This window comes from Ptychodera flava, chromosome 1, assembly GCF_041260155.1.
Source record: "Ptychodera flava strain L36383 chromosome 1, AS_Pfla_20210202, whole genome shotgun sequence".
NCBI classification, from domain to species: domain Eukaryota; kingdom Metazoa; phylum Hemichordata; class Enteropneusta; family Ptychoderidae; genus Ptychodera; species Ptychodera flava.
Genome location: NC_091928.1, coordinates 56675641 through 56691776, shown reverse-complemented (window position 1 = coordinate 56691776; position 16136 = coordinate 56675641). Strand labels below are relative to the sequence as shown.

The 16136-nt window shown below is 37.6% G+C and overlaps 2 long non-coding RNA genes across 3 annotated transcripts in view; both read left to right on the top strand.

Moving 5' to 3' along the window:
- LOC139141806 (uncharacterized) overlaps positions 1–14933 on the top strand; it is a 43981-nt gene extending 29048 nt beyond the window's left edge. For both annotated transcript variants that reach the window (XR_011554250.1, XR_011554248.1), the window contains exons 4-5: positions 14137–14241; positions 14713–14933. This is a non-coding gene — a long non-coding RNA (uncharacterized lncRNA). The remainder of the gene's footprint in view (positions 1–14136; positions 14242–14712) is intronic.
- Positions 1–16136, top strand: part of LOC139141812 (uncharacterized) — a 550434-nt gene that overhangs the window by 285251 nt on the left and 249047 nt on the right. The gene's annotated exons all lie outside the window — the stretch shown is intronic.

Genomic DNA, 16136 nt, shown 5'->3' with positions numbered 1-16136 from the left:
ATTTCTGTTGTATATATGCTTTTCTGCTGCTCACTGAAATAGGCTAAACTGCAATCTCTGGTTGTCACAGCTCAACTCATATGCATGCATGGAAGGTATTTACCAAAAATTTTAACATAGTTAATTTCACATGTTAATGTGTCTTATTAAAGATGAAAATTGAATTGCAATAACCAGAGAGTGAGCATATTTCAGTGAGAATAATCCATCAAAAGAAATTTAAATGGCAAAATAATGTCAAAAATGAGCAACTTTGTCCCTTTAACTTGGAACATATCTAGTACAGATTCTTGTAATTCAAGTGTCAAGCAGCATGACCATTACACTATTGAAGTATTAAAATGGTGGCAATGAATATTTTTTTAAAATTGGTGCATTGACAGACAGTACTGTAAAATGTTGACAAAAATAGCTTTGTCCAAAGTATCATAATATTAGCCATTTCTGAACAGGATGTAAGATTACACCACCATGTGAACTCACAAATATTTTCAATGAAAGTGCAGTCCTCTGATGAGTGACGCCGAATCATGTACCAGTATGTTGTACACCATGGAGGCAGACACCAAGCATAGCATTATGTGAAAAAATTTAAAGTCTTTGTACTAGATCATGACTGCTTAACAAGATTGGCAGTCTGCTTGTTTCAAAGCTATTTAAAAGCTTTCTTCTGGGCCTATTTGATATCATACTTGACCCTCTGGACTTGACCTGCAAGCTTGGTACGTACATTGTATTCTGGAAAATGCCAGTAACTTTTACATTATTTTAAGTCAGAGATTCGTCATACAAGTCATTAATTTCACTCAATTATTCTGTCTGTTCTTCCTGACTGTCAAAATTGATTGAGGGTCTAAGTATTGAAAGTACTTAATTTAATGATGATTTTCATAAATATGTTTCACTTACAACTGGACTAAATTGTCACAACTTCCAAGTGTGACTGTGAACATCATTCTGTATATATATACAAATAACTTCAACGCATTCAAGTTTGTTTACAAGTGTCGCGCTGTACCAAGAAGTTCTCTGGACGTACACTGTACATTTTAGCCTATCATTTTCAGGAAATAAAGGTCTGTATGTTTAAATGATTGACTTCTTGGTTTATGAAAAATATATTAAGGATCAAGTTGTGTGTTCGGCGTTATACAGCCTCCTACCACAGGCCGTATATTTGGACTTTATTTCCTCTCCCAGCAGCAGCTTCATCCAGTGTTTGGTGAGTTTTGCAATTTCTGCTTTACCACACTCCTTAAGTGTGTTGTTGAGCAATAAAGTAAAGTATAACGCTGGTAATTAACGCACAGCCCTGCCAAGCAAAGCTAGGAGCTACCACACTCTTTTGGTAGTACCGTGGTATCATATATTGCCTTACGTAGCTGCAGTTTCGAAGCTGAAGGTTTTGCCTTTTTTCAAATTTAAGCTTTTAGTTTTTAGGATTTGATCAAGTTGACGTCCTACCTAAACACCAGTCCAAATATTGAGGTACAACAGCAATATTGCCCTATGCTAGGAGGATACAGTTGTACCGTATGTGCACCACTGTCGCTACGCGAAGGCTACATGTACTTACCCAGAAGAGCTCTCCCTACTGGGTGCATAGGCCTTTACGTTGCGATTGTGGTTGCACCTGTGTGTGATGAGTATGCCATTGTTGGAGGCAATCAAAGCAGCCAATAGCTGAATACTCTAACCATTCTCCTAGGGCTTAGACTGCTACACCAAGTCAATGGCATATATCATGTAAAGTAGGCAGTAAATATGTGCCCTTTCACTTTGGCTTTGAAGTGCAGATGTGGAATGCTGTGATTCAATAGGCTGTCCAACAATTCCAATAATGAATGCCCAAATTGGCTTATAATGGAGTAGAGCACACTTATACTCCACTAAGAATGATTGTAATAAATAATGTTCTTCAAATGTTTTCTTTTATATTAATGCACAATTGTGCCTGCCATTTTTTCTTATGAATTATAATTTAACATTTATCAAATATTAGTGAAATTCATAATTTTGGAATGTATCACGTTGACCATTGAGGGAATACTGCAGAAACACGATGTGACATATTGATCTCCACAGCAATATAATTTGTTCAATGTACAATATATTGAGCAGTTTAATCTCTACGTGGGGAGGAAATAATGGAAAGTATGTTTAAAATGTATTCCTGGTACAGATATACAACTACATGTGTGTGCATGACCCCATTATTCACTGAATTTATTATATTTCCAATAGACCTGTGTAGTCAGAGAACTGAAAATACATGTACATGTGCTCATTGCACTCATATCAAATCCAATTTTACAAAATGTACTATGTGTTCGAGTAGACAATGAAAGTTTGTTCATGTTGCCCTGTTTGTGGGGAAAGGTCAACAGAAAGGCTATTCCTATTCATGCAATATTTTAAGCAAACAATTCAAAGTATCGTAATAGATTGAATGCTATAGTGTGAAATTATGATGTTTTAACATTGAAAATACTTTGTCAATTTTTTGTGCCTCATTTCTTTGCATTTTAAACATATCACAGAAAGCACAGCCTAGATAAGAGAGGATAGACTGATCCTGATTTGACACAGAAGTGGCAAACACTATTTCATGATAATCAAGTCTTCTTTTGTCAATTTTTTGTGCCTCGTTTCTTTGCATTTTAAACATATCACAGGAGAGCAGCCTAGATAAGAGAGGATTAGACTGATCCTGATTTGACACAGAAGTGGCAAACACTATTTCATGATCAATCAAGTCTCCATATTCTGAAATGACATTGGGATTTCACCATATTTAACCAAGTTCAATCTGAATAGTGATCAACATGGCTAATTCACTGTATAAATTACCCACATTAAATTTCAACAAATGTCATATATCCTGCCATCAACAACACAAATGAACACTATCCATTCCAAAGATAGTACCCACGTAGTAAAGCCAATATAAACTTGAAAAATGCCACAAGTAGCCATACCAATCAGATGACTGTACCTAAATATTTAAGTATACTAAAATTATTTTTCTAGAATCAAATTATCAATTATCACACCAAAGCTTGCTCTTAATTTCAAACGATAGTATCTCTAAAAACTAAAATTCATGTACCTAAAAAGTGACTGATGCAGGGTGGAGCTTGGCCTTAAACTTTAAAGGGAAGTGGCTTATGCAAGAGAGGGAACTTTTGTTGATCAACAAAAAGTGGAATGAGAAATAATATTGTCAAATAGAGGTTCAAGATTGACTACATCAGTAGAACAATGTAAGATATTGTGGTAATATCCAGCAGTGTTTTTGTTAAGGGCGGTACCTATAGGTAAATGTTACCAGGGTTCCCCAGTCATTTTACCAGGGTTAGCCTTGGTATATCTGTGCAGTCTTACTAGAGGACAACAGAAATTTATCCAGGGTTCCCATTGTTCCCCAACCTTAGCAAAAACACTGTCCAGTGTTTATTAACAAAACCCACTACATGGTACAATGTGCAGCCAGAATGCCATGAATCATAATATCCTTTTAATATGGTGGGTCAGCTGTGAAACAATAGATTGGATTTGCTATAAACTTAATGGCGATAAGAATGGCAACAAGAGAGACAATCCTGTTTAAGATAATGGTGGGGAAGAGATACACAGCGAGTTGGGAATGAGCACTTAATAAAAAGTAAGAGGCAGTGTGTGAGTGATGTCATGTGACCATAATTGCCTACACAAACATTTTTTTTCTTCTTTTAGTGCACCGACAACAAGCCCAAAAATTTGTGTCCCCCCCTTAGAGGATTCAAAAAATTGTGACCCTCCCCCAGGCTCAAAAATTTGTGACCCTCCCCCAAATCCCCTGGCCCTCCTCCCTGCTAATTTACGTCCAGTCCCTTATGGTATAGATTAAGTAGTCTTCGAAAGTTTGATGATGGGATCTTACAGTGTTTTGTTAAGGCTGGTACCCCAGTAAATGTTACCGGGGTTCCCAGCCATTTTACCAGGGTTCCTCTTGGTATCAATGCAATCAGATCAGGGGACACAGAATTGCTACCGGGGTTCCCAAATCATTTACCTCTTTTCCCCAACCTTAGCAAAAACACTGTCTTATTGGCGCACACTGAATCAAAACATACCTTCAAGTATTACCATTTCAGCTGTCCAATTCTCAGGCAGTGCCTCACTTATGATGCTGCATGTGTCATATCTTTTTTGTAATACTTAAGTTGTGTTTGATTTGAGCTTTGATGGTGCATAGACCCATCTGCATCACAGATTGCACGTGGGAGGGGAATAAATTGCACAAAGCCTTCTATGGCACACCAGATTTTATTGAGTGAGCAATTTGCCTTTTTAAACAGGCGTCAACTATTTTTTTTGTCAGCATCAGCTGTACGTGTTCTCCTTTTTACTACAACCTTCCCTGAAATGTTTTTAATTTTCTCCTCCTCACAGGAGCTTCTGTACTAGGTTTATGTAAAAGCCTAGTAGAGATGTAGTCTGCTAGAGCTCTTTGACCTACTTCATAAAATGTCATCAAGTCTTCCTGAACAACTTTTCCAAAGATTTTTTTCAGGGGTTGCAGCAAAAACAGAGCTCTCACAGATTTTTTAGCTCCGCTGTCAGCGACCGCAGAGCTTATCAAATAGGTTGATTTTCCGTCGTCGTCCGTCGTCCATCGTCGTCGTCCGTCGTCGTCGTCCGTCAACAATTGCCTTCTCCTCTGAAACTGCCAAGTCCAATCGCTTTGAAATTTTATATGCAGTTCACTTGGGGTGACCACACTTAAGTTTGTTCAAATCGTGGTGAAATTTGCATATTTGTATTTTTGGGGCAATTTTTGGTGTTTTTGGTAAAAAAATCTTCTTCTCTGAAACCGCTTGTCCGATTGCTTTGAAATTTGATATGCAGTTTACTTAGGGTAACTTCAGTCAGATTTGTTCAAATTATGGTGAAATTTGCATATTTGTATTTTTAAGGCAATTTTTGTCATTTTTGGTAAAAATATCTTTAAAAATCTTCTTCTTCAAACTACCAGTCAGATAGCTTTGATATTTGGTACATATGTCCCTAGGGATGATCTATTTCAGATTTGTTCAAATTGTGCAGAAATATGCAAAATTGCATTTTTAAGGCAATTTTTGCCATTTTTGGTCAAAAAATGTATTTCTCAAAAAGTACTGGTCTAATACTTTTGAAATTTGGTATACACTTTTGTATAGATGAACTGAGTAATATATATTGAATTTCTGATGAAATCTGAAATTTTGTATTTTTGGGGCAATTTTTGCAATTTTTGGTCAAAAAATGTGTATTTCCAAAACTATTTATTTGATAGCTTTGAAATTTGGTATACAGGTTCCTACAGATAAACTACATGATATTTATTGAAATTGTGATGAAATCTGCAATTTTGTATTTTTGGGGCAATTTTTGCCATTTTTGGTCAAAAAATGTGTATTTCCAAAAACTACTCATCTGATAGCTTTGCAATTTGGTATACAGGTTTTTACAGATCACCTTAATGATATTTGTTGAAATTATGATGAAATCTGCAATTTTGTAATTTTGGGGCAATTTTTGCCATTTTTGGTCAAAAAATGTGTTTCTCAAAAATTACTGGTCTGATAGCTTTGAAATTTGGCATACAGGTTTCTACAGATGAGTTCAGTAATATATAATGAATTTCTGATGAAATCTGTAATTTTGTATTTTGGGGGCAATTTTTGCCATTTTTGGTCAAAACGTGTATTTCCAAAACTACTCATCCGATAGCTTTGAAATTTGGTATACAGGTTTCTATAGATGAACTAAATGATATTTATTAAAAAATAATGATGAAATCTGCAATTTTGATTTTTTGGGGCAATTTTTCCGTTTTTGTCAAAAAATGTGTTTCTCACAAAAAGTACTGGTCTAACAGCTTTGAAATTTGGTATACAGGTTTCTATAGATAAAGTTATGAACTAAATTTGATCTCTTGAAATTATGATGAAATCTGCAATTTCATTTTTTGGGGCAATTGTTGCCATTTTGGTCAGAAAATTTTATTCTCAAAAAACTACTCATCAGATAGCTTTGGTTGACATGTTCTTAGGGATGATCCGATGTGATATATTCAAAGTATGATTAAATCTTCAATTGTATATTTTTGCAGCTTATTTTAGCCACTTTTTTCTGGCCTCTGCATTGAGCTATCAAAGATTTCCACCTTCCTCATCAACATGTGTAAAAAATAGTTATTCTCTACATAAACACAGCGGAGCTATATCGGCCGCTAGGTCGCTTGTTTATAATACACTCGGCACAACCCTTCATCAGTCTCCCTCATTCCCTTCTGCATTTATCTGTATCTGTACACTTTTGCCACTCTTTTCGGGGGTTATTTCAGAATGCAGATTTTTAAGGCATGAAGCCCTGAAAGGCAAATACTTTGCCATGTTGTCAAGCAATTCAGGAGAGGGCTTATGAACTGCAGTTTTGACACTTAAATTGATAAGTTGTTCATGGGCTTCATCAAGTGCAAGCTCTCTCCAGCTGAAGCCAGTTATGCTTGTTGTAAATCCCCAGACTGCAGGTGATCTAGGATGCAAGATGGTGCTTGCAGCAAATCATGGAGATGCCTTGGTAGGAGACGAAGATACTAGGTTGACCAATCAAAAGCATGATACAAAGGGGCTAGCTGCTTGATTGATGCCATTCTCAGTTGCCAATTACTGCTACGGAAAGCCATGTAAAGAGAGATATAAGCAAAACAACCTCTGTGCTCAGGGAAACAATATCTCACACAAAAAGATCTCATTCATTTTACTTTGTATCACCTGCAGTCCAGCCAATCTGGCATTAGCCTGATACCATGGATTTAAGGGCATATTTTCATTGTCAAGGTCACAGAGGTCCTAGTCACTATCAAGCCATTCTGTGTGTAAAAGCAATGAATACAGACCATCCCCTTGTCAAATGATTCGAAAAGGTTCAACATTCTGATACTTTGAGCCAAATGTGTACAATAGCATTTTGTCATGGGTATATATATCTGAACAGGACATTTCAGGGCATAGCATAGACAGAGCAGCTCTGCGTAATCACCAGGTACTGTACTGAGTTTGACCTTTTGTGACCTTTCAAAAAAGTAAAAAAAATCAATGGTCAACAAGATGTTTTGTTCATCGCTTGGCAATATTTTCTCAAAATACGTGTCTCATCACTAGCTGCCAAGCAAGACAGCAGTATAATTTCTTATCACAAGTTCTAGCTATTTCAACACAGCTAGACTTGTAGGATCTTGCTTTAAACTGCCCTGATGGGCTAGTTTTCTGAGTACAGGATGTGCAGCTATTGCAAAACACTAAAACAGTGAAGTGGACTGACATTGGGTTGACCTACATCAATATTTTCAAGACTTGTTATGACAAAACTATCTGGGGTGAAGCAACCGGCAAAGTTTTCCTTGTGGGGTACTCAAAACTGTCCTATTCATGGTATCTCTGGCCTTAGACTTTGAACAAATCATGCCAAAAGAGTTGCGTAGGGTAATTAGGGAGCCGTCATTATTTATGGCCCGGGGGGGGAGGTCGGAGGAATCTGAGATGGGTTCACTCAAAAAATCGTAAGTTACAAGGTAGGAAAGACACTAAGGGTTGTCCGATTGCCCAGGGCAAGGGAAAGTCACGTTCGGGCAATTGAACCTCCGATGCCAATTGCCCTACGGGACAAGTGGAAAAAGTAATTTACCTAGAAATCGAATTCACGAGAGCGATTTTCTAGCGAGGGAACACGGTATCATATTATGTCATTGTGAACATTTCCATAAGATTTTTTCGTAAAATTGCATGAAGAATTGATGAAAAGAATCATATAATCACTTCCAATAAAATGCAATTCAAACAATACCACCGGTTAAATACCGTACGCTGATTTGCATATGAAAAAGCTGTTCAGCTGGTGGAGCGTACGTTCACCAAAGTTCATTGCATTGACTGTGAGTTACGGTGTCTCACAATATGTCGATACGGTAAAAAAAAGAAACACACAGCAGTTTTTGTGCTTTGTATGAGCGTTTATAATAAGGTAAAAATAAAGTGCAGTGGTGAAAAATCACCACAAAAATGGGACTTTTACTAAGACGTACTCTTCAATGTTAACTTGTTGAGTGACAGTGGATGGCATCGTGGCAAGACCGCATGCAATGAAATCATGAGCAAGCTTAGATGTCAACGGGTCCAGTCTTTGAATTTTCAATGAACACTGACTTAATTTTCAGGTCAATAAGCCAAAAGTTACTTGTCCGTGGCGACCATTGTAACCTCTCTGTTTGTGAATTTTCCCATTCTAAAATGACTGTCAAGAAGCAATGGGAGCGAGATTGACATCGACAAATTCAGCTTCCAAATACATTGAAAAACACCGACGCCTTAGGTTGCTGGTTAAATTCTATTTAGTCTCTGTATGAGCATTAAAGACCACCGAGGTTATAAGAAAAACATAGCCTCTAGCCTCTTGAAGAAGGACAGACTCTTTTCTAATAATTAGCGCAATAAAAAGTGACATTTTGTTCAGGGCTATATCAGTGATATCAGTTGTATTTTTGATACTGGAGGCAATGTCTTCAATGACTTGCTAAAGGTCATTATAAGTCTTGAGAGATTGCACTTGATGTTTTTTTCATTTTTTCAACAATATGGTAAAGTTGCATGTAACATTTTCCACACAGTTGACTTTTTCCATCAAAACTAAAATTCATGTAGTCACCATGATCATGGGAGAAGCCATTGATTAAGTCAACATTTGACGGAAACCGCACATTCGATGTAATGCGCTTTCTACAATCTGGCATGCTGCAGTATTTTCAGTTTTTTTCCATCCATGTATTGAAGTGTTCTGGACAAAGACACACTATGTCAGGAACGGAAGTATCGATATCACTGGAGTAGAGATTAAACTGTGTGAGAAAGAGGTTTTTGTCATCAACATCAGTGGAGTGTAAACCTGGGCCAGTTAAAGTACAGATTAAACAATAGGCCAAACCCGGAATTCGAATCGACCACGGTACAAACAAAGCCATGTGCGCAAACGCGCACAGACGTACGTGTATTTCTATACGCGTTCAGTACACATGTGGGTTTGTTTGTACCGGCATCACGTGATTATTTGGGCGTTCTGAGTATGTAGAACGGCGTATGCATCGCGTCCTTTTATTCCGGAGTAGAACCATTGGCCTCTGTGACATCAATTATTGGTGCTTTCTCATCATCCCCTCCATCTCTTCCAGAAAATTCTTTATCTATATAAAGCTAGGCGACACGCATTGCAGAAACAATACTGTTCATTCATGCCCTAGATTTTAACCAGCTCGGACATATTCCTCTGGTTTTCCCACAACATGGTACCATCTGTTTGTTTTTTTATCCCACATTTACCACATGGACCACACTTATTCTTATCTGGATGAGTTTTTGCTTTATGTGACCTCACATCTCCAAGTCCAGAGATATTGATCAAAAGCACTTTCTTGTGCAATGGGTGTGACTTGAAACAGCAATACAATGGCTGGTCTTCTGAGAATAACTTAAAACTATGGTAGTCTCCTGTAAACCGAGACTGTGGGCCACCTCTTTCTGAATATCACATGAAAGCGATGATTTTAAAGGAAGAATAAATTCTTTGCCTTCTAGCACAACAGTTACATGGTGCTTTTCAAATTTGTGGCATTCTTTTTAGCACATACTGGCCAAGTCTGGACAACCGTATTTCAATATCAGAGAGCAGGCCAATGTTACTTTTACTTTCCATGACATAACTGCATCAATCCTTTTTCAACAGTATCATTTCTTTGACAATGAATGTGTTTTTTGTGCACTGAGCATCCTGTTTCAAACTTAAAACCCCTCGACTATGGAGTTTCTGACAATGTGAAACAGCTTTTGAAATCTTGACCCAGGCTCTGTGTACACTGTTTAGATTTCCCAGGCTCTGTGTACACTGTTTAGATGTTTTTTTCAGGGACAAAGAAATATTCACATGGTTCAACCTTTGTGCTGTTGCATATTGCAGTCTTTGAGTCACAAAATTGGCAAAAAATTTAATATGCCACTTTTGCGATTGGCCTGTAATATTATTAAGTTGCCCTCCATTTAAGAAGACTTGCTGCCGCAAGTTTTACTTCTGTCAGGGGCAACCTTCCATGCTCTGTGGCATATGGCATACCGTAGTTTATGCAACTTCTCAATAAAGCATCCTTACTTGCACTGCTTGATATGGCTAAGGATCCAAACACTCTCCTTTTTTCAACAAAATAGATTTCTTTCAAACATTTAATTCTTATTTTTCAAAACTATGACAAATGATTTCAAAGTACGTGAATTTCTTGTGGCCAAACGTTACCATAAACTCAAACTGTTAGTAAACATAGATACAGGTACAAAATACCGGTGAATATTGTAAGCCATGTGCCATTGCCAGAACGGGCTGTGGTAGGTTATCAGCCACAGTATATCTGCAACAAAATGTAAAGACACATGTATTTCGGTAACTGGATCATACTTAAACAAACAAAACCATCATTATATATATTCTTGATCACAAATTTTGCTCAAAAAAAAAGATTACAACAACTGGGATACTGAAAATACGCAATGATATGTGATACCAACGCGTCTCAAGCTGTTTGCGTGTGCATGGCCACCATATTTATTGGATTTAACGGTATTCAACACCGAACAGACCTCATTTCAAAGGCGTGTTAAATTCATATTTGTCCGTTTTGAACACCAAAACTTTGCAGAAAATCATAGTCATGAGATTCAAATCCGACCAACCTGGTTGCAAATTAAATTAAATGTCTTGCCAACGCAAGCGACGCAGTGCTGTATAAGGCGAGGTCAACATGTCTACAAAAATCGTATCTGGTGATTTCTACAAAAGATTTGCCCTGATTGTTGAAAAAATTTACATAGGTCACGACTGGAGGCAATATAAATGGCAAGGATATGGAAAATTTCCATAAATACTAACCTTTTGCAGTGTTTTTGCCGATTTTTCTAGCCGTGAAACATGGTGTAACGGTCATCGAAACTAAAGAGAGGGCGCCCTTCATTTGAAGGAAATCCCTTATTATGCATGAAATGAAGGACCCAACTTCGAGAGTGCGGAAACGTTGGATCAAACCATTTCGCCAATATGTCAACTGGGGTTGAAGGTCATTGACCGTAAATATCACATAAATATGAATTACTAGGTAATTTAAACGGCTAGATGGTTCATATTTGGTAGGTTATAGCACCTTATGATGAACTGTCATACACCTCATCAATTATGCTGGGTGGGGTCAAAGGTCATTACCCTTAATATCACATAAATGTGAATAATTAAATAACTAAAAGGACTAAATGGTTCATATACCGGTATGGCAGGTTAAGGCACCTAATGGCACACTATCATATACCTCATTAATTAGTCCCCACAAACGAACTCCAGGGACTTATAGATTGAGTTCCGTCTGTAAGTCCGCGCACATGCATGCCTTCCCTGTTCACGCAGATATCTCAGACAAGGCTTGGTCAATTTCTTTCAAACTTTGCACAAGTATAGCACCAGACTCCATACAGATGTACGTTGATTTAATAGTTTCACAATATGACCCAAGATGGCCACCTAGCAGCTAGTTTTTACAAGTTTTCATGTCTTGAGCCGTAACCAAGACATGTGTCAACTGATGTCTTTCAAATTTGGTGCAAGGACATTAACCTATGTCGTACATATGCTTGTAGATTTTTCTTCTGATACAATCCAATATGGCCGCCCAGTGGCCATTTCATTACAATTTTTTCATGTCTTGAGCCATAACCCAGTGTGTCTCAACTGATATCTTTCAAATTGGTACAGGGACATGGACCTCTATGTCATACATATGCATCTCTATTTTGTTTAAAATACAATCCAATATGCCCTCCAGGCAGCCATTTTGTTACGATTTTTTCATGTTTCCAGCCGTAACCCACAGCGTAACCCAAACATGTCTCAACTGATTTCTTTTGAAGTTGGTACAACGACATAGACCTATGTTATACATGTTCATGTTGATATTTATTGTGATACGACCCAATAGAGTTACCAGGCAGCCATTTTGTTACGATTTTTTCATGTCAGAACCCTTTTCCTGCCAAGTCCATATTTCACCATCAGGTCAAGATGGTTAAAATTAATGAAACACAACATATGGCGTATTTTAACATAATACTGTACATCAATTGAAAGCTGTTGAAAACATCAATACTATAAACTTTATTTTTTTTACTAAAGATGCTATAACAGACCAAGCCAAGTGTGTGAAAATACTTCATGTTTTTGGCTCAATACCGCTTTTTACTGACTTGGCTGATGGGGAAGTAATATTTAGTCTTAATACTGTCTGGCAGGAAAAGGGTTAAGCCATAACTCAGACATGCCTCAACTGATTTCTTCCAAATATGGTACAAGGACATAAACCTTTGTAATACATGTACCTCTCAATTTGTTGTCATATGATGCAATGATAGCTGCCAGCTGGCCATTTGTTATGATTTGTTTATGCCTTTAGCCATAACTCAATACGTCTCAACTGATTTCTTTCAAAATTGGTACAAGGATATTAACCTGTGTCATACATTTTATGATACAATCCAATCACACTTATTTATTGATGCCTCGACATGAAAACAATCACTGGATTCACAGTACAATAGCCGGCTATTGAACCACTCTTTTTTGGGAGTGGAGATTTAGCCGACTGGTTCTGTCTCAGGCCTCTCAGCTAGGCGACTGATGCCGTATGTTGTGGGTTCGCATCCGATTGAAAACTATCCGTATTTTCTATCCTGGGTCGGTAACACTGCTGGTGGACAGAATTGTCCCCGAGGTTATTGTTCGCCCAGTTAAAGCGATGAAATTTGTTTCTTGGCTTCGATAAAGTGTGTATGTGCGATGTATGATAGTGAGCATGCGAGCGTGAGTGCTTCACGAACTCTACAACGTGTTGAAAGGTCTCAGTCAGAAAAATGTAACAACTTAGCCGGCTATTGAACCACTCTTTTTTGGGAGTGGAGATTTAGCCGACTGGTTCTGTCTCAGGCCTCTCAGCTAGGCGACTGATGCCGTATGTTTTTGTGGGTTCGCATCCGATTGAAAACTATCCGTATATTATACAGACTTCATTTGAATGCTCTATGAAGACTGATGTCACAATTCTGAATGGGGACTATGTCATTGACAATGACTTCAACAATAACAATGGTGATTACTACAGAATGGGTGTGTTGATAAATTACATCAAGCAATTGTTTGCAGAATACAACGAGGGCCACTGTTATAATACACACAAAACTGAGACAATACACCTTGAAAGTTTTTCAAGAGTTACTGGGGCTTTAATCTTCTTGACACAGATCAGGTCTGAAAATTATCATTCCAGATTTGATGGCATTTGTAAATGAGAACAACGAAACTAATATATTGACACAACATATGTTGACTTGTAAAAAACTGGGTATGTTGGAATTCACTATGGAGAGCAAGAAAATGGCATTGCCACACACACCCACAAAAACTGAAAATACCAAGCAATTAAAGGTAGTGGCCTGCCTGTTAACTTTGATAAAAAAAATAAGTGCTGCCCTGTGCTCTACTTTGTGAGGACTAGGTGCCATCTGCTTCCAATGGTAACAGAATTCACGTATTTTAACTTCAGTGCCTTCAAAAATAACAGTGTAATTGATTCTAGCACTTATAAATTGCTTTGATTGATTGATTGGTTGATTGATAGATTGATTGATTGATTGACATATCAATTGACAGCTAAATACTTCCATAAAATACAGGGATATACAGAATCTGTGGCAGTCATATAATTGGAAATTAATTTGTGACAGCATGATTTATCTCTCTCACATATTTATGATTACTGTCGGAAAGATGGCAATAAGAAATTAAGATTTCATCTTGAATATCCTTTGTATACGGCTAGTTTTCAATCGGGTCCGAACCCACAACATACGGCATCAGTCACCTAGCAGAGAGGCCACAGAGAGAGCCGCTCGCTAGTGCAAATTATCTGCAAAAAGCAAGTTCAGTATTATGTGTTGCATGGTCTTACATGATGGTGCTCTTTCCTATGATTATTAGTTGCGAGTGAGAATATGCAAAGGAACACTATCCACCCAGGGAGTCATATGGAGTCCTCTGCAGAAAAGAACAAGAAGCAATGTGAACATGATGAAACTTCTGAAGGTCAGTGATAGTCAATGATATACTGACATATATGTACCTGTAACCAGTAAACATCTATTGGATGACTTGCCATGAAGGTGACATCACAAATCTGTTCCTTGAGCATGTAACAGTAGATCAACAGAACATCATGTGCATAGCATAGAGTTTAATATTATTTGATTGTCTTCCTTGTGTAATACCTAGGGGGAAAATAGCTTTCCACATGAACCTGTGACCCCACAACTGTTAAATCAGCTAAAGACAAACAGATACTGGTGTGCAGCATATTGAGCTGCCTTGTGGGGTTTGTTTGTATTTATGTAGGGATTGCGTTAACCCCAAATTTTGCTTTACAGACTCCCTATTTCGCACTAGGACCCCTACAACTTTTTAGTGAGGAAGGGTCCCATTCTTCAGAGAAATACAGATATTTGAATTTTGTTAAGGCCTGATTTTATGAACCATTTTCTCTATATTTCCTCACTATAGTTCGAAAAAAGCCTGTTGGCCAGTAAGTACCGTGAACTGAAGCAGAAGGAGCCGCCATTGACAGCTATTTCATGTCTCACATCAGAGATAATTAAACAGTCACAAAGGCCGAAGCTGAACAGTATGCTTAGCAAATGAGAAAGTTCTCAGCAACAGAAATTTGAAATTGCTGCAACGGCATGTAAAAAGCAGAGCAATAGCATATGAGAGGAAAGCAAAGAAAAAATGTAGAAGACGTATAATGATAGCTGTTTGCTTTCAGATTGTTAGATTACCTTGACACTGAGTTTCTGTATGTAAAATGTTTTTCAGAGTTAATATTGTGGAGTTACCCCATGAGGTTAACCACATGGTAAATTCCTAGCTCCGTTGCTTTCGGTGTGTTCGAAGACAAACGAGACATTTTTGATATAAAAAGTGAAGATATGGTACCATATATATTTTTCTTTTCGAAATTAGCCTTTTTGGAGTTTCCTCATGAAGGTTCTTTTTGGCCTTATCAAGAACCCAACAAAATTTGGAATTTGACATGCAATGACTCTCATAAGGTAACTCCAAAAGTGTAACTTTGAAAAAAAAATATATTAAATACCATATTCTTCACTTCTTTTCTTTCAAAAATATGCAAATGGTTGTTTTAAGCACATCAAAACAACAGTGTTAGGAATTTATCATCTGATGAATATCTTACAGCAACTCCAAAATTTTAACTTTGAAAAAAATGTCAACATGAAGCACCATTAGTCTTAAACTTGTTATCTTCCAAAATTCCCAACAGTTTCTCTTTGAACACAGCAAAACCAACAAAGTTAGAAATTTTATATGTGATGAACCTAATGAGGTAATGAAAAAACTGTAACTTTGAAAAAAAAGTATCTGAAGTGCCATACTCTTCACTTGTTATCTTTCAATAAGTCCAAACAGGTTGTCTTTGAACACAGCAAAACCAATAGAGTTGGGAATGATAGAATCTCACACCCCCAAGGACCTTGGATCAGATTTTGTCTCACACGAGCCGCAGGCTCGTGTGAGACAAAATATCCCCAACTGGTGTGAGAAATCTGATCCCAGGTCCTTGGTGTGTGAGATTCTTTTTCTCACATGACCACAAAATGCGTTAAATTCACATTGGACACGTAAAACATTATCCAAAATCGTGACAACTCTGTCGTCTGCCACTGTACTTTGACCTGCTTACTTTGTAGTTCTGGTCTGTGTGTTACTCGTCGTGCCATTGGATAACATTGTGCGCGTGGAACAAAAAAGACTGTTTATCATCCAATCAGAACTCGTGTAATATTTACTGCAGAGTGTGGGACGGTTTTTGAGAGTGTGGGATCGATTTTTCCCACACTGTCGATCCCGCACTCCCAGCGGCCAGAAATGTGAGAATTTACCATGTGATGAACCTCTTGAGGTAACTC